The sequence below is a fragment of the Lagopus leucura genome, unplaced genomic scaffold, assembly GCF_019238085.1.
Source record: "Lagopus leucura isolate 7727_CA_CO unplaced genomic scaffold, USGS_WTPT01 Super-Scaffold_100004, whole genome shotgun sequence".
NCBI lineage: Eukaryota > Metazoa > Chordata > Aves > Galliformes > Phasianidae > Lagopus > Lagopus leucura.
The window spans coordinates 66,593,427-66,618,610 of NW_024962264.1; the positions used below are offsets into that span (position 1 = coordinate 66,593,427).

The 25,184-nt window shown below is 37.2% G+C and overlaps 1 protein-coding gene across 4 annotated transcripts in view; it reads right to left on the bottom strand.

The window, feature by feature from the left end:
• Nucleotides 1-25,184, bottom strand: part of CTNNA2 (catenin alpha 2) — a 455,013-nt gene that overhangs the window by 144,160 nt on the left and 285,669 nt on the right. The gene's annotated exons all lie outside the window — the stretch shown is intronic.

Here is a 25,184-nt window from a genome sequence, read left to right on the forward strand (position 1 = left end):
GGGGCTTTCAAGCACAGCTCACCTGTATGTTGCTGTAAGAGCCATAAAAACTGCATCGTAACCCCTAAAAGTAATTTTTCTAAAAATCAGATCATATTGCAAAGTCTTGTAAAGAAATGAACAAGTGAAATGCTGCTGAAAAAGTGCTAGTCATTGTCTTCTTTAAAAAAAAAGTATGAGAAAACCCTAAGTGTAAGGGCTTTTGCTAGCATTTCCCACTTCTATGCTTGCCCTGAGTTATGACCAGAGCAAAGAAACCTTTGCTTTATGCACTGTAGAACCACACTGAGAGGCAAGCAGGAGCAGTTTAGTGCTCACTAGTGCAACCTGTGTGGGTTTGGGGCTCTGAGTGGGACAGAACTACCCAAGCATACTTCTGGGTTCTCTGGCATATGCTAGCAAAGCTCGCCTTGTGCCCATCACTGCCCTCACCAAACAGAACAGCCTGAAACCCACACAGAGGCTGAAAGCATAGGAATCCTCCCTACCAATGACTGATCCATGGCATTTATGGGTATGAGCAGTGATTTGATAATGTAGAATCACACCGCTGCTTTATTCTGATTGCCCTTAAATAAAGGCTTCCTTTCCTTGCATTTTGGATTTTCCATTCTAGTAACATGAACAACCTACTGCTTGATCTTTCAAACAACTCCCCTCATACTAATGAAGGTGAGGCAGTTTTATAACACCAGGCAGAGCATCTTGAATTTCTCTCTATATAGCATAACATGCTAATACAATGCTGCAGATAGAGAACCAGGAAACATTTTTTTATGCTTTGTACATATTTCCCTATCCCTAAGATGCAAGAGAGGAAAACTCCAGAAATCTAACAGAAATTTTAATGGAACATAGAGGAGTTTTTTTCATTTTTTTTTTCTCTTTTTTTTAGTAGCATCCAAGTGCTATCTACTCTTAAAAGGATACAGCAGTCTTATAAAGAAGAGATTAGGCACAGCTTGTGTAATTTTTTACTGCATAGCAGCTTTTTAGCTGCTAATTTTAACCATAAAGAGTGAGCTTTATATTTTTCCTAACTGACACTACTTTTAAGGGTCAAAACTTATACCTTCCTCTACTTCGTATATACATCACTCTGTTTAATATTAAATACGAGATAGTCTTCTAGTAAAAAAAAAAAAAAAGTATTAAAAATGACTAATGTTATCAGTGGGATCTATGAGAATATGCATTGGGAGAGGATTCATCAGGGGAATTTTAATAAAAATAGACCTTTTAAATCAAAGCCACTGAAAAATTACCCCCAGGTTTGAAACCAGCTGTCAAACTGGCCCTTTATCCGCTTAAACAACTGTGCATTTCTGTTTCTTTGCTTCAAACACACAGGGGCCTTATCCATCCCCAAATTCTCAATATAGGAACTCTCAATAGAGGAACTTATGAGCAAAGGTACTGTAGGTAACAGGAGAAATTATTTCATGCCATGCTGACTGAGACCAGAAATGTGTATTTTCCCCTTTAAATCCCTCTCCGAAATCAACTCAGATCTAAGGTTAACTTTGGACTACGTTATACATTCCTCAAATCAACATCCAGCACTGCAATCAGAAGGACTGATTACAGCTAAATGCCAGAAAGCTTCCAAATCCAACCAAGACATTGGAACATATTGTCTACATATGGTTAAAAAAAGAAAACGAAAAAACAACAAACAAAATCTTTCTTTACATAGTGACCCCCTGTTACTCAAAGGAAATGTATTAGTGCTGTCATGTTTTTGACCCTGTAAATCTGATGCAAATCTGATACTGACAAACAATTATCCTGTGCTTGTATTTCTATGTATTTTTCAGCATAGCTGTGAGTTGTATTTTAAGCACTCTCCCCTGGAATGATTCCTGTTGTTTATTGGTGTTAGCAACCTCAAGCAAAGTTTGCAAGATGTGAGCAATTCCACCTTTGCAATTTATTCACCCCGTGCTTCATGCTCGAGTGACAGCTTGAGTAAATTGAACAGAACATTTGGCTTTCAAGGGGCTTGATTCCAGAAGTGAGGGCAAATTTCAGTATTGCCTGTTGCCATTTCTCCTGGAGGGAGGTAATGACCACCAATGGTTTGCCACCCCAGCAGGATGATGGATGAACCCTCCATGGAGAGGATAGCACTTTATTAAACTGTCAAAAATGAGCTGTTTCACAATCTTCATGCAAAAATCTTTTATAACGGTAATGTCTTCTAGAGACAGCCTCCTAATGATCTCCAGATATCTGGATACTCATCTACTGGTGCAAAGAAGACTGCCACCTGCTCCATGGCACAGAGGTGCTCCGTTGCCTGCCCACATTTATTCTAAAAGTTGATGTGATAAAAACATGGATAATATAAAGGATGCAAGGATTTCATTTCAATTCAGCTCTTACAAACCCATTTATTCATCCTGCAACTGGCTGCTTGCATTGGTATATATGAGAAGTCTTCTATTTGTAACGTATTTATGGCAACTGCAGGAATACATTTTCCCCTCACTATTCCTTTCAGATTTCATGTTTACCAGCTGTCCAGACATATGTCATTTCCTCTCTCTTGATCCCCTTACTGTGGCTCACTCTATGGCTCCAAAAAAAAAAAAAAAAAAAAAAAAAAAGGAAAAAAGAAAGGGAAAAAAAAAAAAAAAAAGAAAGTACTTTTGGTGTTAGCTGTGACAGTTTCTTGTTCAGATTATTGGGAAATATCAAAGGAAATAAAATATTTTAAATAGTCCCCTTTGAATGTTCCACTTAACATGACTAATCTGCCTTTTATAATTAGGTAATTAACTTTTTTTTTTTTTTTAGTGTTCTTAACATACAAGATAGGGTGAAAGGCATGAGAAAGAGCCATCATTTTTGAGGATGGTTAACACTATCAGTGTTATAGATCTCTAATATGCAATCTCTTGCTGCTAACATCAATACACACTCACAGTGCACCCAGTGATGAAGGAACTGTTGCTGTGTATGCTATGAATGTATATAAGGGATAATTTATTTTCTTTTCTGTCTTTTTTCCTTTTGTTCTGTACTAAAGAAAAAAAAAAAGAAAGTGATATGAAACCACAGAATCAATGCTAATGTATCACATTCTGCTTCTGGCCTGAATATATAAAAATACAAAGAAATTCTGTGTTAAAGCTGCAAATTCCCTCCTTTACCATGCTGTCTGAGTACTGCAGGGGGCTAGTGAAAATGCAGCTCCATGCTTGGGTATTAACTGCCTTGCACATGGGTGCAGAAATCATTACTGATACCTAAGGATATTTTTGTATTCTGTAGTACATGCTCCGTGATTCTATGGCAAAGGTGTTGAGAGGTACTTGAAGTGCACCTAGTTGGTTGTTTTCTTTGGCTCCAGTAAAAAGCCCCTCATTTGCTTTTGAAATGGACTAAATTTGTTTCTTGAACATGTCTGGCTCTGCATTAATAGCGAAAGGATGCTCTGAATATCCCTTCCCTCCAGCTTCTCCAGTGGTATTCAGAATGGCAAATAAGTATTAATAAGGAAGCTTATTAGTAGTGCTATGATAATGATAATAATAATAATAAAAGAAATGATGAGGTGACAAAAAATGAGGCAAAGGACTGGAGAACTGAAAAGGAAATGAAGCTGTGGTTTGGCTTCGTCTGCCTTTTCGTTTGAAAGATGGTAAATCTAAAGGACCAGCACAGATGAAAACCAAGACCGAATGTGGGTGAAGAAAGCAGTTTTAAAATCTGTGCAAGCAGGGATGAAACAGCTCCTGGAGAGGAAGGCACCGCAGCAAACAGCTCCGTCGAACAAGAAAGAGAAAAGGAAGGGGCAAGGGCGCAGATGAAAGGGAAGATGAAACCTGGTGAGAAGGCAAGGGGACTGCCACACACGCCAGGTAAATGAGATTTCTCAGTGCCTTCACCTCCCACATGGCAAGGGCAAACAGCAGTGGTTTGAAGAAGACACCCAGCCCCTCTCTCTCTTTCTGTCTTCTCAAAAATACACGTTTTGATGTGGGTTAGTGGGCATAGTGAGGATGGGTTGATGGTTGGACTTGATCTTAGAGGTCTTTTCCAACCTTAATGATACTATGATTCTATGTTTGTTCACTTTTCCACTGCCTATTCCACTACTTTTGCTGGTTGGTCTTCCTATCTACCCTCAGCACAGCTCACCATGCACCTTCTAGAAAATAAGGCTTTTATAACCAACTTATCTCATTTTTTTCCATCATTTAAGAAGCATTAAGAAGGTGAGCTTCAGCAGATTCTGCTGCTGAAATACATCCATGCTTGTTCTCCCTCATATTCAGCCTCTGTATTCATGGCTATTAAGACAAAACATATCTGAGGTATTTTTGCTGGTTCCAATTTATCTTCACGCACGGAGGTTATACTTTTTCTTGACCTCCTCGACCCATTCTAATATTAACAAATTGAGCATTTATATGGGTTTCTTTCCAAACACGAAGTTGATTAGGAATTTAGGAAACATTGGTGATTTAGAGATTAACCTTTTTACAGAATTACTGACATAAACCAGAGCCTATTACGCTATTAGAATCTACGTAAAAGAAAGCCAACTGAGAAGCATATTTAGAGCCACGTAAAAGACTTTCCATCCACCAGTTTACTTCTTTTTTACAGCAGAGAAATCTGATGAAAGGAAAGGAGTGAGCGCAATCCACCTCTAAAGTTATCTAGAGGGAAGCAGGGCTATAAAAATATTACAGAAACCAAGCAACAATCTTCTGCTGGCATGACAGAGCCTGTAATCGGGTGGGTGGCTGTGAAGAGCCAAGCTGAATGCTGCAGAGCACTGTAATTTTATTGCAGTGTGGCTGCTTTAAAGCAAACCCATTTGCAATGAAATCTGTACTTCCGTGAGAACATGGCAATTGTTTTTGTTATAAAGATAACGTCACTTGTTGGCATTCAGAAGCAATTATTCAGCCTTTAAGCCAATTACTGCTCCAACTCACCCTTGCTGGTGTGACAGTTGGGTGAGAGAGGCAAATGTAGCAGGCTGCGGTGGCTAAAGAACAGCATCGTGTGTGCCTGTGCTTGGCAAACAGCACATAATATGCTGCTAAGGCACTTCTTATTTTAAACCATTTTGCTGCTCTCGTGTTCTTCACATCCTCACGCAGTAACTACAGCCAGAGATGTCCTTCAGCATGGGTGCTATGGGAACCCGACCGATCCCGTGCCGTGACTGAGCTAACAATGCCTACACCCGAGATTTCAAAGGTAATAGGTGAGTATAAAAATCGACTTCATCACAGAATTACCATTTTAAGCACAGCAGATTTATCTGATTGGCATGCTTGGAAACTAAGCTCACCCCCTGCAAAATTTGTTCTGGCCTTTTTTTTTCAGACGCACTCTTGTCCTAATTGCAAACCAGAGCACGTCGCCAGAGAGAGGACTTAGAATTGTATTTTCAGTAAAATCTGAGATTTAAAAAAAAAAATAAATGCATGGACATATCAAACTGATTAAAAGGGCTTATCCAATGAAGGTGATGCAGCTTATATATAATAAATCTCAGTAAAGCAGCACACCTCTGTACCCTAGTGGTTACAAAGAGGTATGAGCAAGCATCCTAATAGCTGAGGGACTCAGCACAAAAACAGATTGCTGAATATCCTTTAAAATATATTAATTCCCTCTAATTTTTTTTTTATCCCAGCTTAACCATTCTCCCATTTTCCATTCCCAGAATTTCACAGGCAGAGTGAATCAAAAGTTGGTGGGAGGGATGCCCTGAAAATCCCAAACTAAACTGCAAGAACAGCCCACAGCTGCAGAATTCCAGAGATTCGGATTCCTTTATCAGCTGCCAGCCTTGTGAAATGCATCTGCAATCAAACCTGTTTGCAAGCTGAGAGCAAATCATGCTCCTGGGAGTAAACCCAAACCTGCCTCTAACCCAATGCCTCTGCTGACAATTTGGCTTGCCAAGAGGTCTGGTGGTAAATACTAAAAAAAAAAAACAAGTTCATAATAATGTGATGAACAACCTTGGGGGTTTTTGCCCCTTTTTTTCAAACTTTGCTCCATCCTAAAATTCGTGTTGACGAAGAACTGATTCTCCAATCCAGATTATTTCCCAAAGCAATTTTCCGTCAGCAAACAGAAATTTGTGGCTGCTGCTTGAAAGTTTGCAATCTTCATACTAAAGAGGCAACCACACTTCAAATGTTTACCTTTGTTTCATGTAAATGTCACTCCATGTTGGACATTCAGTATTTCTCTGCCTGCATATGCAACTCCCTTCATCTTCACACCTATTGCTGCTGTCAGATGAATTCCCCAAACAACTGCTTGTGATGAATTTAACATCTAATTGCTGTAAACTAATAAAGTGATTGTGAGTCCTATGGCCCTAACCATAAAGAAATGGTAGAGACAATAAATGAGTAGAAGAAATGCATCAGAAGTTCACTCTGGGGAAGGAAAAGAGGAACCCACTAAACCAAAAGACACTGCATATGGTGAGGCTTAGGGCTGCGGAAAGTGAAGGGCACTGAGCATCAGCTGCAGAAAGGTGAATTACACAAGACATAAGAAAACTGTGCTAAAAGAAAAGGTGCCCACAGTAGGTGAATCAGGAAGAGAATGAGGTTATAACCAACATAGGAAACACTCGTCAGGGGATAGCAAATATCTGTGGCAAGATTAAATGACATACTGAGGACAAACAAACAGCAATCCATGAAGTCCAATTAAACCAGGTCCTGAGCTTATTTCCCTACTGTTGTGCTTTTTAGTGGTGGTGATGGTTTTTCGGTGGGTATATTTTTAAAAATCTAACTATTTGTTATCTGTTATCTTTATCAATGACATCTTTATCAATGACATAGGATTATCAATGACAGTAGGATCAAGTGTACCCTTAGAAAGTTTGCAGATGACACCAAGATAACTGCTGCAGTTTACATCAAAAAAGGAAAGGATGCCATCCAGAGGGACTCGATAGGTTTGAAAAGCAGGCCCATGTGAACTAAATGAGGTTTAATATGGACAAGAGGGGAAATTTAGGTTAGATGTTAGGAAGAAATTATTTACTGAGAGGGTGATAAGACAAAGGCACAGGCTGCCCAGAGAGTCACAGAATAACAAAGGTTGGAAAATACCTCCAACATCATTCAGACCAACTGTCCACCTACTACTAATATTTCCCTACTAAACAATGTCCCTTAGTACAACATCCAAACATGTCTTGAAGAAGAAGCTGTGGATGTCCCATGCTTGGAGTTGCCCAAGGCCAGACTGTACGGGGCCCTGGGCTGCCTGATCTGGTGGGGGGCAACCAGCCCATGGCAAAGATTGGGGCTGCATGGGCTTTAAGATCCCTTTAAATCTAAGCCATTCTACGATTCTATGGCTATGCACAAAACTGGACCTTTGATTTTTGCTTCATGTATAAATATGCCAAATCAATAGTTGTACTTCTTTGATGGGCAGCATGTGCAGGTTCTATTTTTATTATATTTACTATAATTCTATTCTATTGGTTTTATGCATATAGTTCCCTGATTCCAGCAACTGTTGGGGATTACACAGTTATTCTACGTAGCAGGAAAAAAAACTTCCCAAAAATGTCCCCCTAAGTTGTTTTTTGAAGTCACATTTCATGTCTTTCATAAAAAAGGGAGATGAAAAGTTCCCTGTTTTTTTTTCTCTAGATATGTTTTCCTGTTATGAAACACAACCTAGCCCCAATCTGTCATTTTTCATTAGCAAAGGAGTCAAGTTATGGCTGTTAATGACAACTCTTAATGAGAATTTGATAAATAAGTTCTGGAAAATCAAACTTGAAACAAACACTAAAATCTAAGTCAAACCTATTGTTTTCAAGTAAGTGAGATTTTAGTAAATGGGAAATAAAACTTACAGCTTTTAAAGAAACAAACTAGTGCGTTTAAATTGGCAAATCATTAGGACAAAATGTTATTTACCAAGATTAAAAACAACAACAACAAAAACCAAAACAACAAAAAAGAAAGTGCAAAAATAAAGGGGAGGAGCTGCTAAATATGCAGATTTCTAGTAAGTGTAGCTGTTGCACCAAATACTTACCCTATCTTGAACCTGAATAGAGATTATCCTAATGGACTGATAAATCTTAAGCAGTAGCTTTTACATTAGTTTAAAGATCTGTTAAGGTCTGTAATATCATACAAAAGGGATAAATTGACTGGGCTTTTGTGGAGTAAGGGCAAGCCTCTTTATTATCCATTATTTCTTGCATTCCTTAACTTTGAACTGCCTTAAGTGACTTAAAAGCAGAAAATTTTCTATCTGGATGTCCAAAGATCTTTTTAACAAGCTCATCTGAAAGATACTTAGGCTCCAGTAAGCAAGACAAGATCCACAATCATAGAAAAATACCTAGGCACCCAAAGCTACAGTGACTTTTTACTCAATACAGCAAAACAGGGAGTGCAGCATGCTCCCAAGGCCAGGGCTGCTGAATCATCCTGGCAACAATCAGGAAATATTTGACAATGCTTTTCAAATGACAGATTACTTATGCTGCAAAAAGTAATGAAAATCAGGAAGATGTGCAGACGGACTTCCAAAACCTGAAGATTGCATAAGATTTGATGGATGAAATTCTCAATTGTCAAATACAAAAGACGCAATAGAAGGAAAACTGTTCATGCATGCCTTGAAAATGTAAGTTATATGCAATAATTAAACAACTATTATTCTGGATATTGCATTTAAAATCTCTGCTCAGTGTGCGGAGATTAAAAAAAAAATGAGAAAAAAAGAAAGGTTAAATAATATCTAAAATGTATGCATAAATGAACAGCACTTCAGAAATTAAATAGATTGATATTACTCTGCCTTCTGTTAGAAAATCGTCCCTAGCTCTGTTAAGCATAAGCTATGAAAGGCTATAAGTGGGTGATAAAGATAAGCTGCTGACAAGTAAAAGGAAGAAAGATTTGGGGAAGTTTTTGTAAAAGGAGATGTGCAAAGAACCTGGGCATTCGGCTAAAGCACAACAGCAAAACGTGTATCCATTCCCCCTCTAGTGGCCAGTCCACACAGGGTTACTGCAGAAAAGGCAATACACTGGTAACTGATTTCAAAGCAAACACATACCTGCTCTTTTTCCACTCACAACGTTATGTGACTTCAAATTATATTACTGTTATTGTGCTACTCCTCATTAAACTGCCTGCTGTATTCTTTCCTTGTTGCTTATCATTAGTCAGAGCCAAAGCTAGTTTACAGCAGAAGTAAGATTTTGTGATATGCTCTAACCTCCAAGAGAAGGATATGGAGTGTGATAGGGGCCTGTGTACACTTCAGCAACAGAAATATTCATACAGTAAAGAAAAATAAGCTTTGGAACTCCTTGTACAAGACACCTATAAAAAAATAGGCATTAAAAAAGGAACAGCTGTATAGAATTGGGAACAGGGAACTAATTGAATCCATCTACCTTTAAAATCTTTTGGATTAAAAAAGGTGCTCGTTTAGGAACAGTGGCTGGGATGAGACACACTGTGGGGTGGACATGGCCTTTTTTAGTTCCCAGCCATGGCCATATGCATGTGGAGAAGTTGAGGCTGGAGGAGACTCACCCAACCCCACGTTTGCAATACACGCAGGTTGTCCTTGCTCTGATAGCACTTCCTCTATCTTCTATAGGACATCATTTAAAATCATTATTAAAAAAGAGATATTTTTACCCATTTCTCTGCATAACGCAGTGTAACAGGCCATGTTTTGTCTCCATCTTTTAGCAGTCCTACCCAAGCAATTTGGTGGACTAAAGGAGATGCTAAGCTGGATGAACAAAGAGGGGCTGCTGAGGAATGAAAAGGAGCTGTGCTCTGATTCTTGAAGAGATAATGCCAAACTGCTCATTGGGACTACTTGTGTTTCTTTTTTAATTTCCTCTCTTTCACAAAAAATAAGACAGAAGAAATCTGGTGGCTTGGAGCAGAAATGAACACTATTTGGTTGCATTCTCAGGGAGCCTGCTATGTCCTCAAGCTAATAATCTCTATATAAAGGTTGTGGTTCATTGGAAAGGCAAGAAATACCATGGGATTATGTTTTTCTCTTGTAAAATCTTTCTACCACTTAAGTTTTTCAACCTCTTCTTCAAACATCATCCTTAGGAGTGTTTGTTGTTGTTGTTGTTGTTGTTTTTCTTCCCAATATATATTAATTAGTATATGGGACCGACAGACAAATTAAGTAACCCTTTCTACAAATGATTTGTGAAGAAATTACCCAAGAACATGTTTCCGATTAAAGCTCACAACAGACCAATCACACTTGTAAATAATTGAATAAATAAATTAACACTGTATGTTATTGCACTGCTTTTTTATGGGTTGTTCTGAAATTACCAATTAACCATTGTAGGCTGTGCCTTTCTGTATCCTACAGTGCCTTTTGGTGAAGACCAAATTCTAGTTTAGATGGAGCTCACAGCTGGCATTTTCATGTTAATTTGAATATGTTGTTACTAATTTGTTCAACTGAAACTAAGGAATAACACAATAAACAAGGCATAGTTTGACTTCTCACATTTTAAATTAAAAAACAAAAAACAAAAAACAAAAAAAAACATTTCCAATGTGTCTTAATAATTTTACCTAATTAAAAATATATAGAAAACAGATTATTCAAATGATCTGTACATAGTAACGTGAGCAATTTGCTCTTCCAGCATAAAATGAATTCATTACTATCCACAGTCAGAGCAAATCTGATGGTGTATCCTTTAGTGATGCAACTTCTGACACATGTTGTATTTTAATATTCACTGTCAAGACAGTTTCAAGGTTAAGAATATAAGGAACTTTGCAGACAGTAAAAAATAGACAAAATGCAGTTGAATACCACTAGGATGGGCATAGGGTGGGAGTAAAAGCACACAGAGAAATCTAAAGACAATCTGCCAAATGTGGGAAGAATGCATCCACACTGACCCACCAAGGACATCTACTTTTCCACCAACACTTACCGAGAGGCATATTACAGAAAGTGAGGCATAATTAATCGCAAGTGAATGGCTTGGAGCAGTTGGTTGAGCACATCATATTAGGTGGGTACTTTTTACCTATTATTTACTGTAATAATACGCCTATTCATAAACAAATTTTCCCAGATTTCTTGTCACAACAGACAAAAGGCAATCCTTGACCTTTAGCTAATGAGCCATACGTTCCTACAGATTTAAGAAATAGGGGTCCTTCAGAATGACATCCTGATGTATGCTGTGATTTACTTTGAATGACATTACCGCAGTAAATTAAATGCCAGGTTCCAGACTAACTCATAGGTTTTTAATTAATAACATGAGCAATTCTTTTTGCATTACAGATAACACATTTTACAAACTACCAGAAGCGTTTTTATTACTAAACTTATCTCAAAGGCTCTCTCCCAGTGTCTGCCGCAATAAAATAAAATAAAATCAATCATAATTGCAATGGCAGATCATTTTTCCCTTCATGAAAATTAAATATTAAAAGCCATTTAATTAAATGGAACGATAAATGAATCACTTTAAGAATTCAAACGAAGGATGCTCTCCCCAGGTGCTGAAATGTGGCATAGGAATGTTTTGCCACAGGGAAACAATCCTGAACAAAGTAAGCTATTCTGAGCAGGCATTTGTAAACAAACTCCTCTGTGACAAGGTCATCTCTTGATAATTTCAGTTACAAACTTTTACCTCTGTCTGTCTGTTACACACAGAATGACAGCACAATCTTCAGGCAGGCCACATGTTCTGAACAGTAGAACTGCAATTCTGTTTGATATTCTCACTTATTTTAGTAAAAAAAAAAAACAAAAAAGGAGCAAGTTTTGTGAGAACTACCTGCTTCAAGTGTGCCTAACAAACACCATTCTGTTTACATCATTCAATCAGCTTTGCCTCAGCTGCAGCTTTAAAATACATAAGGTATGCATGTTTTCCTTGCAAACTCTGCAAGACATTCGACTCTACATAGAGAACTGTTTCCAATCAGCAATAAACACTGGGAAAAAAATTCCTATTATTTTTAAATGCTCTTTTTTTTTTTTTTATCCTACTTCATAGGTTTTATCTAAACTAGAGCTAACTGTGTGTTAGTCTGCCTTTCCCCTTGATGAGTTAAAGGAAGAAAGTTCCTTTATATTTCTAAGGTAATTTGTTAAGTATTTTATGACTGTATTCTATTTCCAGACGATTAAAGAAGAAATTTCACTGCCAAAAGAGAAAGAAAATAGATCTGCAGATGTAGCAATCTTGTAAAACCCAGAATTCTGGAAAAAAATTTTCACACTATCATCAAGAAAAAGAATATTTCCCAAAACTGTCGCAAGTCTCTTCTTACAGAGATTAAAAGGACAATGATACAACTCCTACGTGACTGTTTTCAACTGCTTGTAACAACAGACCAGTTTCAGTTCCGCTCATTTGACTGTGTGTTTAGGATTATTTCATGCCTGTCTCTTGATTCCTGTATTTGTTGATACAGGATACATTTCTTTTTCAAGGTGAATACAAGATTTTTTACTTAGAGCTGCGTGAAAAAGAACGGGTCCATCACTACAAAATAAAGCATCAACTGGGATTAAAACTGTAGAAATCACATTTTTTGAAACTCTTGCCAACTACATAATGATGCCCAAACTGACTTTGTGCCAGGTGGCTTTGGCTAACAGATGGAATGGTGCATTTTTTTTCACTCTTCATAAACCAAGCTCCATTCCAAATATTGTGAGACAGAAGTATCTAAATTAATGATTGACAGTTACATATGCCTAATAATTAATTAAACCGTAACTACAAATTGCATTGGGTCCTTGGAACACTTAAGAGAAAATGAAACGTATGATGGTGTCTTTACAGCAATATCTTGAAATGAGGGCAACTAAAAATATTGGTATGAAAAGATGCAGTACAGACAATAGAGTTTTTGTGGCAAGTCTCTTAGAAATGCCTAAAACAGGAACATTTAAAATTGTTCCTGTAAGACTATTTTTCCAAATCCCAAATCTCACCAAAAACTCACTAAAATCAACCAGTAGTTGTGACCAGACCTAGAGCATGTATGATTTTGTCAACTAGTAATGAATACAGCAACAATAAATCCAGCATAGTCTCAAAGCATTGGGCTTCCAGCTTATAAGATTAACTGTGCTGAGGATGCATTTCAGATTGACGAATGTGACAAGTTATCAGTCGTTTTCATGCTTGAAACTAAAAGGCACAAGTAGTCTACAGTGCAGCTGATCTCCTCCCATTAAGTATTTCCCTAAACATCTCCAAACGTCACTGATTTTCCAGCCACGCAGTGACCCTCAACAAAGTCTCTTGAAGCTGAGAATAACAATAAATCCATTCCCCCTTCTGCCACGAGAAAATAGCAATTAATTAAAAAAGAACAACAACAACAAACGCAGAAAATGAGAGAAGCTTTTTGTCATACTATATTAATAACCTTATTTCTCCTATCACAAAGCTGTGCCAGAAACACTGATTTAATAAGCGCTGCAAAGCAATTACCATGCAAATAGTAACAACCAGTAATTTACTTATTTATTTATTTATTGTAAAGTCCTTGTTTTGGCTAGCAGACCACAGTAGCAGATCCCAATAAGGTCAGATAATTGCAAGATATTTCAAGTATCTAAATAGCTGTGACACCAAACATATGAACCATCAGTTTTTGCACTGGTCTGTTGGTCTCCTTGCAACTTCAATCATGAACAACTGAGAGAGCCAACAGAGGAACAACTGAGACAGCAAAAAGAGAACTGAAGCAAAAGGGAGGAAAGTGTTTAGGAAAGTGCTCTTTTGTCAGTGACACTAGCTAAGATTACACTGCAAAATAATGCAGGTTTTAAGCCTCCTATTAGGAAATAGCACTCCCACGCTAACTCCTTCCTTTGCCCCAGTCTTTATAAGAAACATATTATTTGGAGTAACCAAGTCAATTATTTTAAGCAACATACAACCATCTATCTATAGCACAGAGCTGAAAACTTGCATAGATTATGCTAAAGTACATGTTCAGCTTTACAAGTTGCCTAATGATTTTCTTGTCCTGGACTGGAGCTACATGATCTTGCCTAAATCACTTCATTTCCTAGTTCTTCATTTCACTCACAGAAAAAATCACACAAAATGTAAGAGAATATTTATAGGAAGGTTCAACTGTTACTGCCATATTGCCAACATCCACCTCTGACGCCATGGGCCAACATAATAAATGAAGGCATTACTTTCAGAGTAGCTGTCATAATGAACAGTGAAAATGCTCCAAATATAGAAATATATTTCTGTGTATCTGATGATGAGAAAAAGAAAATTAACACTATCATGTGTTCTAAAACTTCTAAATATTTTGAGGAGGAAGAAAGGAAGATGACTTTCTAGTTAAACTGATGAATATACAAATATCAACATTGTTGTGCTCAAGATCAAGTACAAACTGAATCTACGATATCATTTACAGAAATAGGTAAGCAGTGGAATGCAATTTCTATCTATAAATCATTTTGCTATAGCCTTCTACTTCAGTACTCTTAAATAGGAAAATGCAACTGAAGTTATTTTAGTTAAAGGCTGTACAAAATAAATCCTTGTGGCAACACTCATCTGTCAGGAGATTTGATGCTCTCCAAAGTACTTGTTGGTATTAAGCAAGCAATCTCTCAATTCTAACAGACTTTGTTATTGATATGCATGATCTAAGTAGTTTATTATTTTTAGTTAAGTGTGAAGTGATATGTCAACAAAACCCACAAAATTAAGGAAACCACATATTACAAAACCTAAAATATTGAACTCCTGTACGAAACAACTACTGATGGTTGTGTTCTTGTAGATACAATAACATGGCTAACAATTAAACAATATCTCCTAGGAAACTGGGACAAGAAAATATATCTTGGTCAAGTCTGACATCTCTAGACAGACTTAGGAATCCTCATATAAGCAGCCCAGCAGAAGCCAGAAAGACCACTGGAAAGCTTCTAAAAAAGCTGATAATAAAACAGATAAAGAAATTGACACAAAAATTTCAGACCATTTGAGATGGTTAGTGAAAATGTCATTGGATTTCTAAGCTCAAATCATTACAAGACTAAATGAATCAAGAAGCCAGGTAATGGTAAATGGAAGATGCTATGTTCTGTAATGCAGGTTTATACACAAGTTCAGTGCCTTTTTCTGAAAACACTTCAATACATATGAGCAAACAAATGAATATAAAAAAGCTATGTTGTCTTTGAAATAAAAATGTATTTTCCTTAGTTATCTTAAATCTTGAATAAGATTTAATCTTATCCCTTATTTTATGATATCAGACCTGGTATGATAATGGTGTTAATACTTCAGTATTTTGCAATCTGAATCTGCCTGATTTCCTCAATAATTCTTCGGGCAAAATGACAGTTGACATGACAAAATCAGGAACACATCTAGCATTTCTCACAAACCTACATCAAAATACATAGCCTTGACTCTTTTCCTTTGCCTAGAAGTGGGAGTATCCACAGGCAAAGAACCAAGTTTTAGACACAAGTTTTAAAAATACAGTATTGGTGGTTAATAAAGCAAACTGTTTACCCTTGAACTTAGCACAGATATTTAGAGCTTGCATGATTATATTGCTGGACTGATTCTGTCTGGTAGATAATACTGCTGGACTGATTCTGTCACTGCTAGATCAAATATGATTTTTTAGCATATTTTTTGGAATGACTTCCTCTCCAAGCATGGATCAACTGCTGTATTTTCACAGAAAATGGAAGTTGACCTAGTTATGCTGTGCCATTAACCTTTGAAATCATAATATGTGTAGATGTGTTGATTAAACTCCTCACTGCTGGACCCTTGCAGGAAGTAAAGTGAATTATGCACAGAAGGAACTCACTTAGAATTCCTCCTGTTTTGTTTAGGTTTTTGTAGCAAACTGGTTATTTCTATACCTGTCCTGAGAAATTGGTACCTCAACCAAGTTAATATCCAAGTTTGATTTTTAAAAAACTGAAAAGTATACCAGTAATACAAAGAAAACATAACATTACAAGGAGGTGATAAAACTAGCATGGCTTCACCAAGGACAAGTCCTGCATGACCAACACAGTGGCCTTCTATGATAGCATAACTGCATCGGTGGACAAGGGAAGAGCCACTGATATCATCTATCTGAATGCCAGTAAGGTCTTTGACACAGTGCCTTTAACATCCTTCTCTCCAAATTGGAAAGATGTGGATTTGATGGATGGACTGTTCAGTGGATGAGGAACTGGTTGCAAGACTGTACACAACGAGTGTTCAGCAAAGGGTCTACGCCCAGATGGAGATGGGTGATAAGTGGTGTCCCTCATGCATCAGTACTGGGACTGCTGCTCTTTAACATTTTTATCAGCAACATCGACAGTGGGATCGAGTGCACCCTCAGCACAGGTGCACTTGTAAAATGCAAGGCCAAACATAACCTAATACAGGGCTCCTAAATAGCCTTTTTGTTGTCCAGTTTTGCTTTCAGTGGCCACCCATGTTAGAAAGTGGCTGATAGCTAATAAAGAGAGAGGATTACACTATTCTTCTGCAAATCTATGGAAGGTTGGAGTTTGATTGTAGCAGAAATAGATTTTATGGTATATCAGAGCCATCAATGAAGAAGAAAAAGAAAAAACCCAAATTTTGCTGATTTACTTATAGTAGCAAAAAGATTTGATTCTCTGATCAAAGGTAGTGAAGTTAATCAAGAAATTTTCACTTCCCTAGTGATGCTACAGACTGTTTTTTTTTTTTTTTTTTTTTGGGGGGGTTTTTTTTTTTTTTTTAATGCTGGAATTTTCTTCCAATTTCTGTATTCAGTTGGTTGGTTTCAGATTTTTAAAACACTGTTAAAGTGAGGCTGCTCCAGAATGGCAAAGGAGGATAAATGTATCCAAGAGATCCAGCAAATCTTGGGTTTGTAGGACCAGGGTTACAGACAAGCTACATCCTCACACACCTAGAAAATACATGAACCCGTATTTCTAAGCCATGGAAGCATGCATACATCCTATCAGATAGGGCAGAAACTTGCTGAAAATGACTTTGAACTCCCAGAAGCAGCCATAATTTCAGCAGCAAATTTCACTCAAATTACTGAAATCACCTCCAGCGAGGTCTTTACCTCTGGCTGACTGTAATACAAGTTTCCACATCAGGGCTCAGAAGTTGTTCCATTCTAAATTCATACCCTACTTCAGAGTAATTTCTTCATGAAGTAAGCAATGTCGTCTGAAAGTACGGATTTGCTTAAAGTTAGAAAAGATAAAAGACTTCCTTGTAATAAGGTACTGCCATTGCCATATGCCTGAACTAAACTTCATTGAATTCTTTTTCAAGTACAATACAATTTCAGCCCATCTAAACAGCCAGTAGAATTGCATCAGGTGATAATCACAGGATCAGAAACAAAAGTAGCTTTGCAAGAAACATGTAGTTTTCAAATGGAAATGGAAACTGTTCAAGCATTCTCTGTGTCTACAAAGGGTAAGGCAAAAAGTGATCAACTCAATTTGCAGCAAGAGACATTTGGTTTATGTATTAGAAAGCATTTTCTAACTGTAAATCCAATTTGACACAGAAGTTGAAATACTTTTTATTTGCGCCAATTTTTTTTGCATTTTAATCCATTATTGCAACTGAACTGTATCAGAACTCTTCCAAGTAACTGTCCACATTATACTGCTTTTTAGGAATAACAAGCACATTTTGTATTTTATGTTGTGAAACTAACATCTTTTTTACTTACTGTCATCTCATCAATTTACTTAAACTTTTTAAATGCATAAATAACTAATGACATATAGAGAGCAATGGAATATATCCATGCATGCTTGCACATTCATAAGTTTTTGTCAGCATACATACTGACATTTAATGCAATCATTATATTGGATTAAAGCAATATGCAGGGAACAACCTTAAAGCTGGAACACAGAAATCCATACACTTTGAATAGCACAAACACCTGTTCCATGCCAAATTCCCAAATTACTGACAGCACTGGCAGACCATTACTAAGTGATGTTGAAAGTTAGAGCAAGTCAGGCACTGGAAGGCTGCAATGAAATCTTCCCAGAGTCTTCTTTTTTCCAAGCTGAACAAACCCAGCCCTTTCAGTCTTTCTTCATATGAGAGGTTTTCTAGCCCTTTGCTCATCCTTGTGGCCTTCCTCTGGACCCATTCCAGCATCTCTGCATCCTTCTTGCACTGGGTATTTCAGGGCTGGACACAGTGTCTTTACATTTTTGCTTTCTAATACATTATTATACTCCCAGTTTAATAACTTGTTATTTAGCCTCTAAAATGATAGAAGAAAATGACTGAGAGCAACTGAAAAAGCTATTCAGCACATTCTCCTACAACAAGGCAAAATCATTTGTATCATTCACAATGTTTGTCCAGTGTATCAAAAGCCTATGCTGATAAGGAATTTTCAGCACCTTCAGTGTTGAACTCCCTGCTGCTAATTGTTTAATTCCAATCTGGAAGTTTTCTGCTACAGTGTTATTCCAGAACTATTTTTCCTCTCCACAAGGAAACTAAAATCTGCTTATTCCATTATGGTTTGCAGCAGCCTCTTCCATAGTTCATAGAGGAAAAACAGTAGCAATTCTCACTTTCCCAGACTAAATAAAACTAGTTCACTCAATCTTCTCTCATCAGTCACACTTTATTCCAGGTTTTTGTCCTTATTTTTACCTCTTTCTTCAATCCATCTTCATCTTTCTTGCAGTCGGTAGCCCACACTGACACAGTACTTTAGCAAAGGTCTTACAAATGCGGGTAGGTAATGCATTCTGTTTATACACAGCTGACCTGTGAACATGTTATTATGCACAACAACTCACCTATGTATTATTTCTACAGAATCTCTAATGATGCATATTTTGTCATGCAAGCCTAGGAATTGATAAGTAGATCAAGAAATGTATTTAGAATATTGTTTTCTTGTGTATAAATATTGTAACAGTGCATACATATGTTTATAAATATTAAAAAAGAATTTCTCATCATATTCTGTGTTCTGTTTCATTAATAACTCAATTGCATTCATCAAGTTCAATTCTCTCAATGCTTTATATGCATCAAACTCCCTTCTTTTAAGAAACCACTTTTCTTTTAATGAAGCAACTCATTTGCCTAGATTGGTCACACATAAATACATTTGCACAAGTAGAGTTGTTAATTTATCTGCCTATTTCAGCAAGACACTTAAATACTTTTCACTGGAGATATACTTCAGAGTGACCAGGAATAAGTTAGTCAGGCAATATAAATTGATAGATTCTTCCACTCGTACAGTCTGGAAGTATAATGCATTGGAAAGCACTTTCTAAAATTAATTTAAGACAATTTAGTTTCAGAAAATAATTTAGTCATCAAAATGAAGATATATTGGATAAGACAGTACTAAACAACATCAGTTTTAAAGCTACATTGAAAATTATTTTTTTATTTTTTTTGCTACTTGAAGATGAGTTTAATTTTCATATCTCTTCTAAAGAATGGCAGCTCTGCTGACAGCACCAGAGTGCTGTATCTGGATGGGACCCAAGTACACTGACATTTGATGAACATTACAGAGCTGAAATAAACTATATTAATTATTACGTAAAGTCAAAACTGTCTTCAGAATATGTCAAGCAAAATCATGTAATTCTGTACTGTGTAGAACATGGGGTTAAATTATACCCCAAATATGAAGCACCAATCATTGTTGTATGTCCATTTTAATTAAACAAATTAGAACACAGACTAGCAGCAATGCATTTTACAAGAATTTGAATACTCTGAGGAAGAGATGGCTCAGTTGTTTTCATTTCATGATAGGGGGCCTGCAGGAAAGCTGGGGAGAACCTTTTTATAAGGGCAGGTAGTGACAGGATGAAGGGAAGTGGCTTTAAACAGGAAAAGGATATATTTAGACTAGGAAGAAATTATTTAATATGAGGGTTGTGAGACACTGGAACAGGCTGCCCAGTGAGGCTGTGGATGCCCTGTCCCTCGAAGCACTCAAGGCCAGCCTGGATGGGGCTGTGAGCAACCTGGTCTAGAGAGAGGCGTCCCTGCCTATACAGGGGATGGGAACTAAATGATCTTACAGGTCCCTTCCAACCCAAACCACTCTATGATTCTATGATTCAAAGCCCAATGCAACAAATGGAAAGACGTCACATATTAGAAGCCTAAGATCAGCCTCAAAGATAAATACTCACAAAGGTATCTTTTTTTTTTTTTTTAAACTTTCTGGTTTTGTCACTAATTCTCTTTGTTTCTCTCTCTCTCTCTCCCCTTCGTTATTTATTTATTTTTGTTTGTTTGTTTGCTTGTTTGTTTTAAATAACCTTTTTCTCAAAGTTTCAACCACTAAGGACTTTGGTCTCCTCACCATTCTTCTGCACTTTAATCTCACACCAAGTCTGTAAGAAAGAACTCTTCCTTTTTTTTTTTTTTTTTACAGCATTTAAACTACATTCATTTCACCACATTTCCCTAGACTGAAAACCTTTTCCCCCTATCTTTTATTTTAACACCTGGCACCCACGTTTTGCTCAGCTCTCACTTATCTTTAACGTCTCCTCTTCCCAACTAGCAAAACCATCTTTACATGAGCCCTCATGAAAGGATCCCTTGCTATCTTCCTCTACAGCAGACCTCGTTTTAAGATTAATTCCTCATATCTATCAACAACCTTGTTGTTTTGTTTTCTTCATTTTTCTCTAACTCTTCCTCTTCTCCCTTTATAACCTGCTGCATGTATTTTCTGCATATGTTTTGCATCCCCAAGGCTCCCTGTTACTCAGTGTATACACTATATTTGAAGGACTTCCAAAAATATTAACTTTCTAATTATAGCAGCAATACCAGTTTTTAGGACATTTATTAGAGTGACTTTTTGGGATTTAAATATAATTTGATAAATAATTTTTAAAGGTTTTTTAAAATTATTATTATTATTATTATTATTATTATTATTTTTAGCACAGTATCTGGACCTAATGAAATCTCTCATTGAACCAAAACTGATGTAAGACATACCTGTGAAGACTGGAAGTTTTCTATTATGTAAATGAAACCAGAGAATTAATCTATAGACATACAAATGAGAGTACTTACAAATACACATACATGCATATATATGCACATATATATATGTATATATACTGGATATTCATTTTTGTACATGCATGTATGAGTAACAACAGCCTGAGAATTCTTGAGTTTTTCAATTGCAGTTACTCCTAAAAATGATTACTATATGGGAGCACATACAAATGCTGATTACTACACTTTAGTAATTTTATTCATTATATACAGGATTAAATATATTTTTTATGAACATTATTTTTTAACTACCTCATTTTCAGGGTTTAGAGCAAGGGCTGCCAAGAGATTGAATTCAATCAATTTATTTGGGTGATCACATGAGTAATTTCTATAAACCATGCTTCTATTTCACATAGACACTCCAAAACAGCAGCAGTTCATCTCTTAGTTTCAGTGCAATCATCAGCTGAATTATCACAGCTTGGCCTTGATACATCAATATTTGATTTAGCACAAACAGGATAAGTATGATCCTCCTATAAATATATGTGTGTGTGTGTGTGTACACACGCATATATATGTATATATAAAAGCATATGCACAAAGAGAATTTTAATAAGGTATATATATCCTTGTTGATCAATATTTCTGTTCTAGCTATGCTGTTTCCTATTAGCCAGGCTAAACTTGATCTGCCTCTTGAATGACTTGTACTGTTTTTACAAATTAGTATTATCAGAATTCTTTGGAGTTCTTAAAATAAATTTTACCAGTGAAACTGTGGGTCTGCCTACCACACTGAAAATAGAGTCTGTATAATAAATACAGAGACCACACTTTGTTTTAATTCCTTCATTACCTCTAGTTCTATTTAGTTGATAGCACTGTTCTGCCTTTGGTTCTGCCTATTCTAATACTGAATCTTAGAGAAAGCTTAACAGTGATTATTAGGCAAAATGTGGCCAGTATCACAGATACGCCATTCAGTCAGATAATAATCCAGCTGCTAAAAACAAGCATGTGCTCCTTTGCTGGGATGTTTATAAATGAGAACATTTTTCTTTTTGACATGTCAGCAGCCAAACTAACAAGACATTGGTGACAAATGATATATTTAACCCTCCAGAAAAGGATCCTGACTTGTTCTTTAGGACAGTTTTCATTTTTATGTCTGAAGGATCAGACAAAGATACATTGCCTTTCAAGGAAAGTGATGATGCAACAGCAACGTCTGGAAATGAATCTCATTCCTCTGGAGTGTTTTTGTCTTTTTGTTTGATTGCTTTTGGGGAAGAAAGAAGACGTATGTAGACTGTAATAAATATCTAATCTACAGTGGCAAGATTGTCTTAAATTTCTGAAATGCTGTTTCCCTAATTCAGTAAGACAGACAAATTACCTATGTTTTTAACTTTGAAAGAAAGAAATGAGTCTGGAAAAAGCATACCTCTACAGATGTCATTAATGTGTTGATACAATGATAAAGTCAAATGGAATAGGTCTAGACAAGACCTTTGGAGGCAAGTTAGTTTGTCCATTCTTTCCTGACCCTATAACAACTGAAGGACTATTTCCCTCCGAATCTCAGAGTTTGCTCCAGTTACAAGTTTTACATAAACAGAAATGCAGAGAAGTCTTGTCAAAGACAAACTTAGCAAGAGATGTCATTCTGTGAGGGAGTTAATTTTCACAGATGCATAAAAAATGAACCAGAAGATATCTGCAAAGTCATCTATCCCTTACACAACTCCCAGAGAAGGTAACAATATGTTTCTATTGATTTCAGCGTAAGGTTTATTAATTCCATTACCAGGAAATTATGTTCAGCTATAACTAAGCTGGTCAAGGTAATTATATCCTTTGCTTTCACAGAGTCCTCGTTCTGTATGTGTCTTGACCTTCTGAATCAAGACGTTGCTGATCTTCAGCTCTAACCTTTCTTTGATTCATCTGATTTCTCATCACTGGAACTAACAGTTACATAATCAACCTCAACAATTTATCTCCTTTTTTTTCATATCCATGCTTTTCAACACCTACATACATATCACATCCCCCTTGGTTGCTCTACATTCAATTTTTTAACTAATTCTTCATGACAGGATGTTAGCGTTGAGGATTACTGAGCCTTAAACAGCATCAGAGATCACCAAATGTATGGTGATCAAGCATGTTCCCCATTATTACATAGCAAATGGCAGAGGGGAGGGATTGATACAGCTGCACTTACCTAAATTTCTGACCTCTTTTTTTTTTTTTTTTTTTCCCCTTTTCTGTAAGTCTTGTTTCTTCTCCTTTGTTTTGAAAGGTGCAGCTGCAAAAAGGGCTTTTATGAAAATTAGACACTACCTTCTTCATTGCAGCAGGAAAGGCTAGGAAACCAAGGCACAGTAAAGAACCCCTTGACAAATACATGTGGCCTAATTTCCCTTTCACAGAATCACCAAGGTTGGAAAAGACCTACAAGGTCATCCAGTCCAACCATCCACCTATCATCAGTAGTACTCACTAAACCATGTCCCTCAACACAACGTCCAAACGTTCCTTGAACACCTCCAGGGTCAGTGACTCCACCACCTCCCTGGGCAGCCCAGCCAATGCCTGACCACTCTTTCAGAGAAGCAGTAATTCCTAATGTCCAACCTGAATCTTCCCTGGTGCAGCTTGAAACCATTCCCTTTAGTCCTGTCACTAGTTACACAAAAGAAGAGGCCAACCCCCAGCTCACTACAATCTCCCTTCAGGTATCACAGAATCACAGAATGGACAGGGTTGGAAGGGACCTCAAGGATCATGAATCTCCAACCCCTATTCCATAGGCGGGCCACCAAACTCCCCATTTAATACTAGACCAGGCTGCCCAGGGCCCCCCATCCAATCTGAACACCTGAACACCTCCAGGGATGGGGCATCCACAACCTCTCTGAGCAGCCTGTTCCAGCACCTCACCACTCTTCTCTGTAAAGAACATGTAGTTATAGAGAGCAATAAGGTCTCCCCCGAGCCTCCTCTTCCACAGACTGAACAATCCCCGCTTCTTCAGCCGCTCCTCATAAGATCTGGAACGCAGGCCTTATGAAGAGTGGCTGAAGGAGCTGAGATTTCCTTCAATAACATAATGGAAATTATATGATGGTGCAGTTTATGGAAGCTTTTCAAGGGCTCCTGAAAAATACAGAAGATTCAAATTTTCTTCAAATTTTCTTTAAATTTAGAATTAGATCTTCTTTAACTCCTGCTCAGGTGAATAAATCATAAATGTATGCTATTTCAGGAACAAGAAAACAAAATTGTGAAAATGAAGTAGATTTATTTTTAAAATCACTGCAGTGTATTGCCAAATGATTTTATATGTACATCTTGAGAAAACAGGATATATGTAACAAACAACAAAACTGAACAAGCCAGGCCATACAAGTGGAAAACTGACATAAGAATTTTTTCTTTTGTCAACTGTGAAACTACTATTTTCAACCTGGAATTCAACTGAGCTGGTGATAGAGTTTTCTTCATTATCATTGATTTATGAGCTTATCTTGTCAACATTTTACCCATTCCCATGTTATTTATACAAGCTGAGGATAAATTTTTCCTCTCAGAACAAATATATCTCAATAAACACTATCAAATCGTGTAAATCCACAATTAGCTTTTGAAATTAAACATATTTTGACTGGATGTGTTAGCTCAACCACTGAAATATTAGGAGATATTCAGAAAGCAAAACTAACAGAGCACTGAGGATAGGAGTACAGAGGATAAGAGTACAAATATCCAGCAGTGTGCCCTTGTGGCCAAGAGGGCCAATGGCATCCTGGGATGCATTAAAAAAAGCATGGCCAGCAGGTCGAGGGAGGTGATCCTCCCCCTCTACTCTGCCCTGCTAAGACCTCATCTGGAGTACTGCGTCCAGTTCTGGGCTCCCCAGTACAAAAAAGACAAGGATCTCTTGGAAAGAGTCCAGCGGAGGGCCACAAAGATGGTGAAGGGACTGGAGCATCTCTCCTATGAAGAAAGGCTGAGTGAACTGGGTCTGTTCAGCCTTGAGAAAAGAAGACTGAGAGGGGACCTGATCCAGGTCTGTAAGTATCTAAGGTGTGGGGGGCAGAATGGCGAGGCC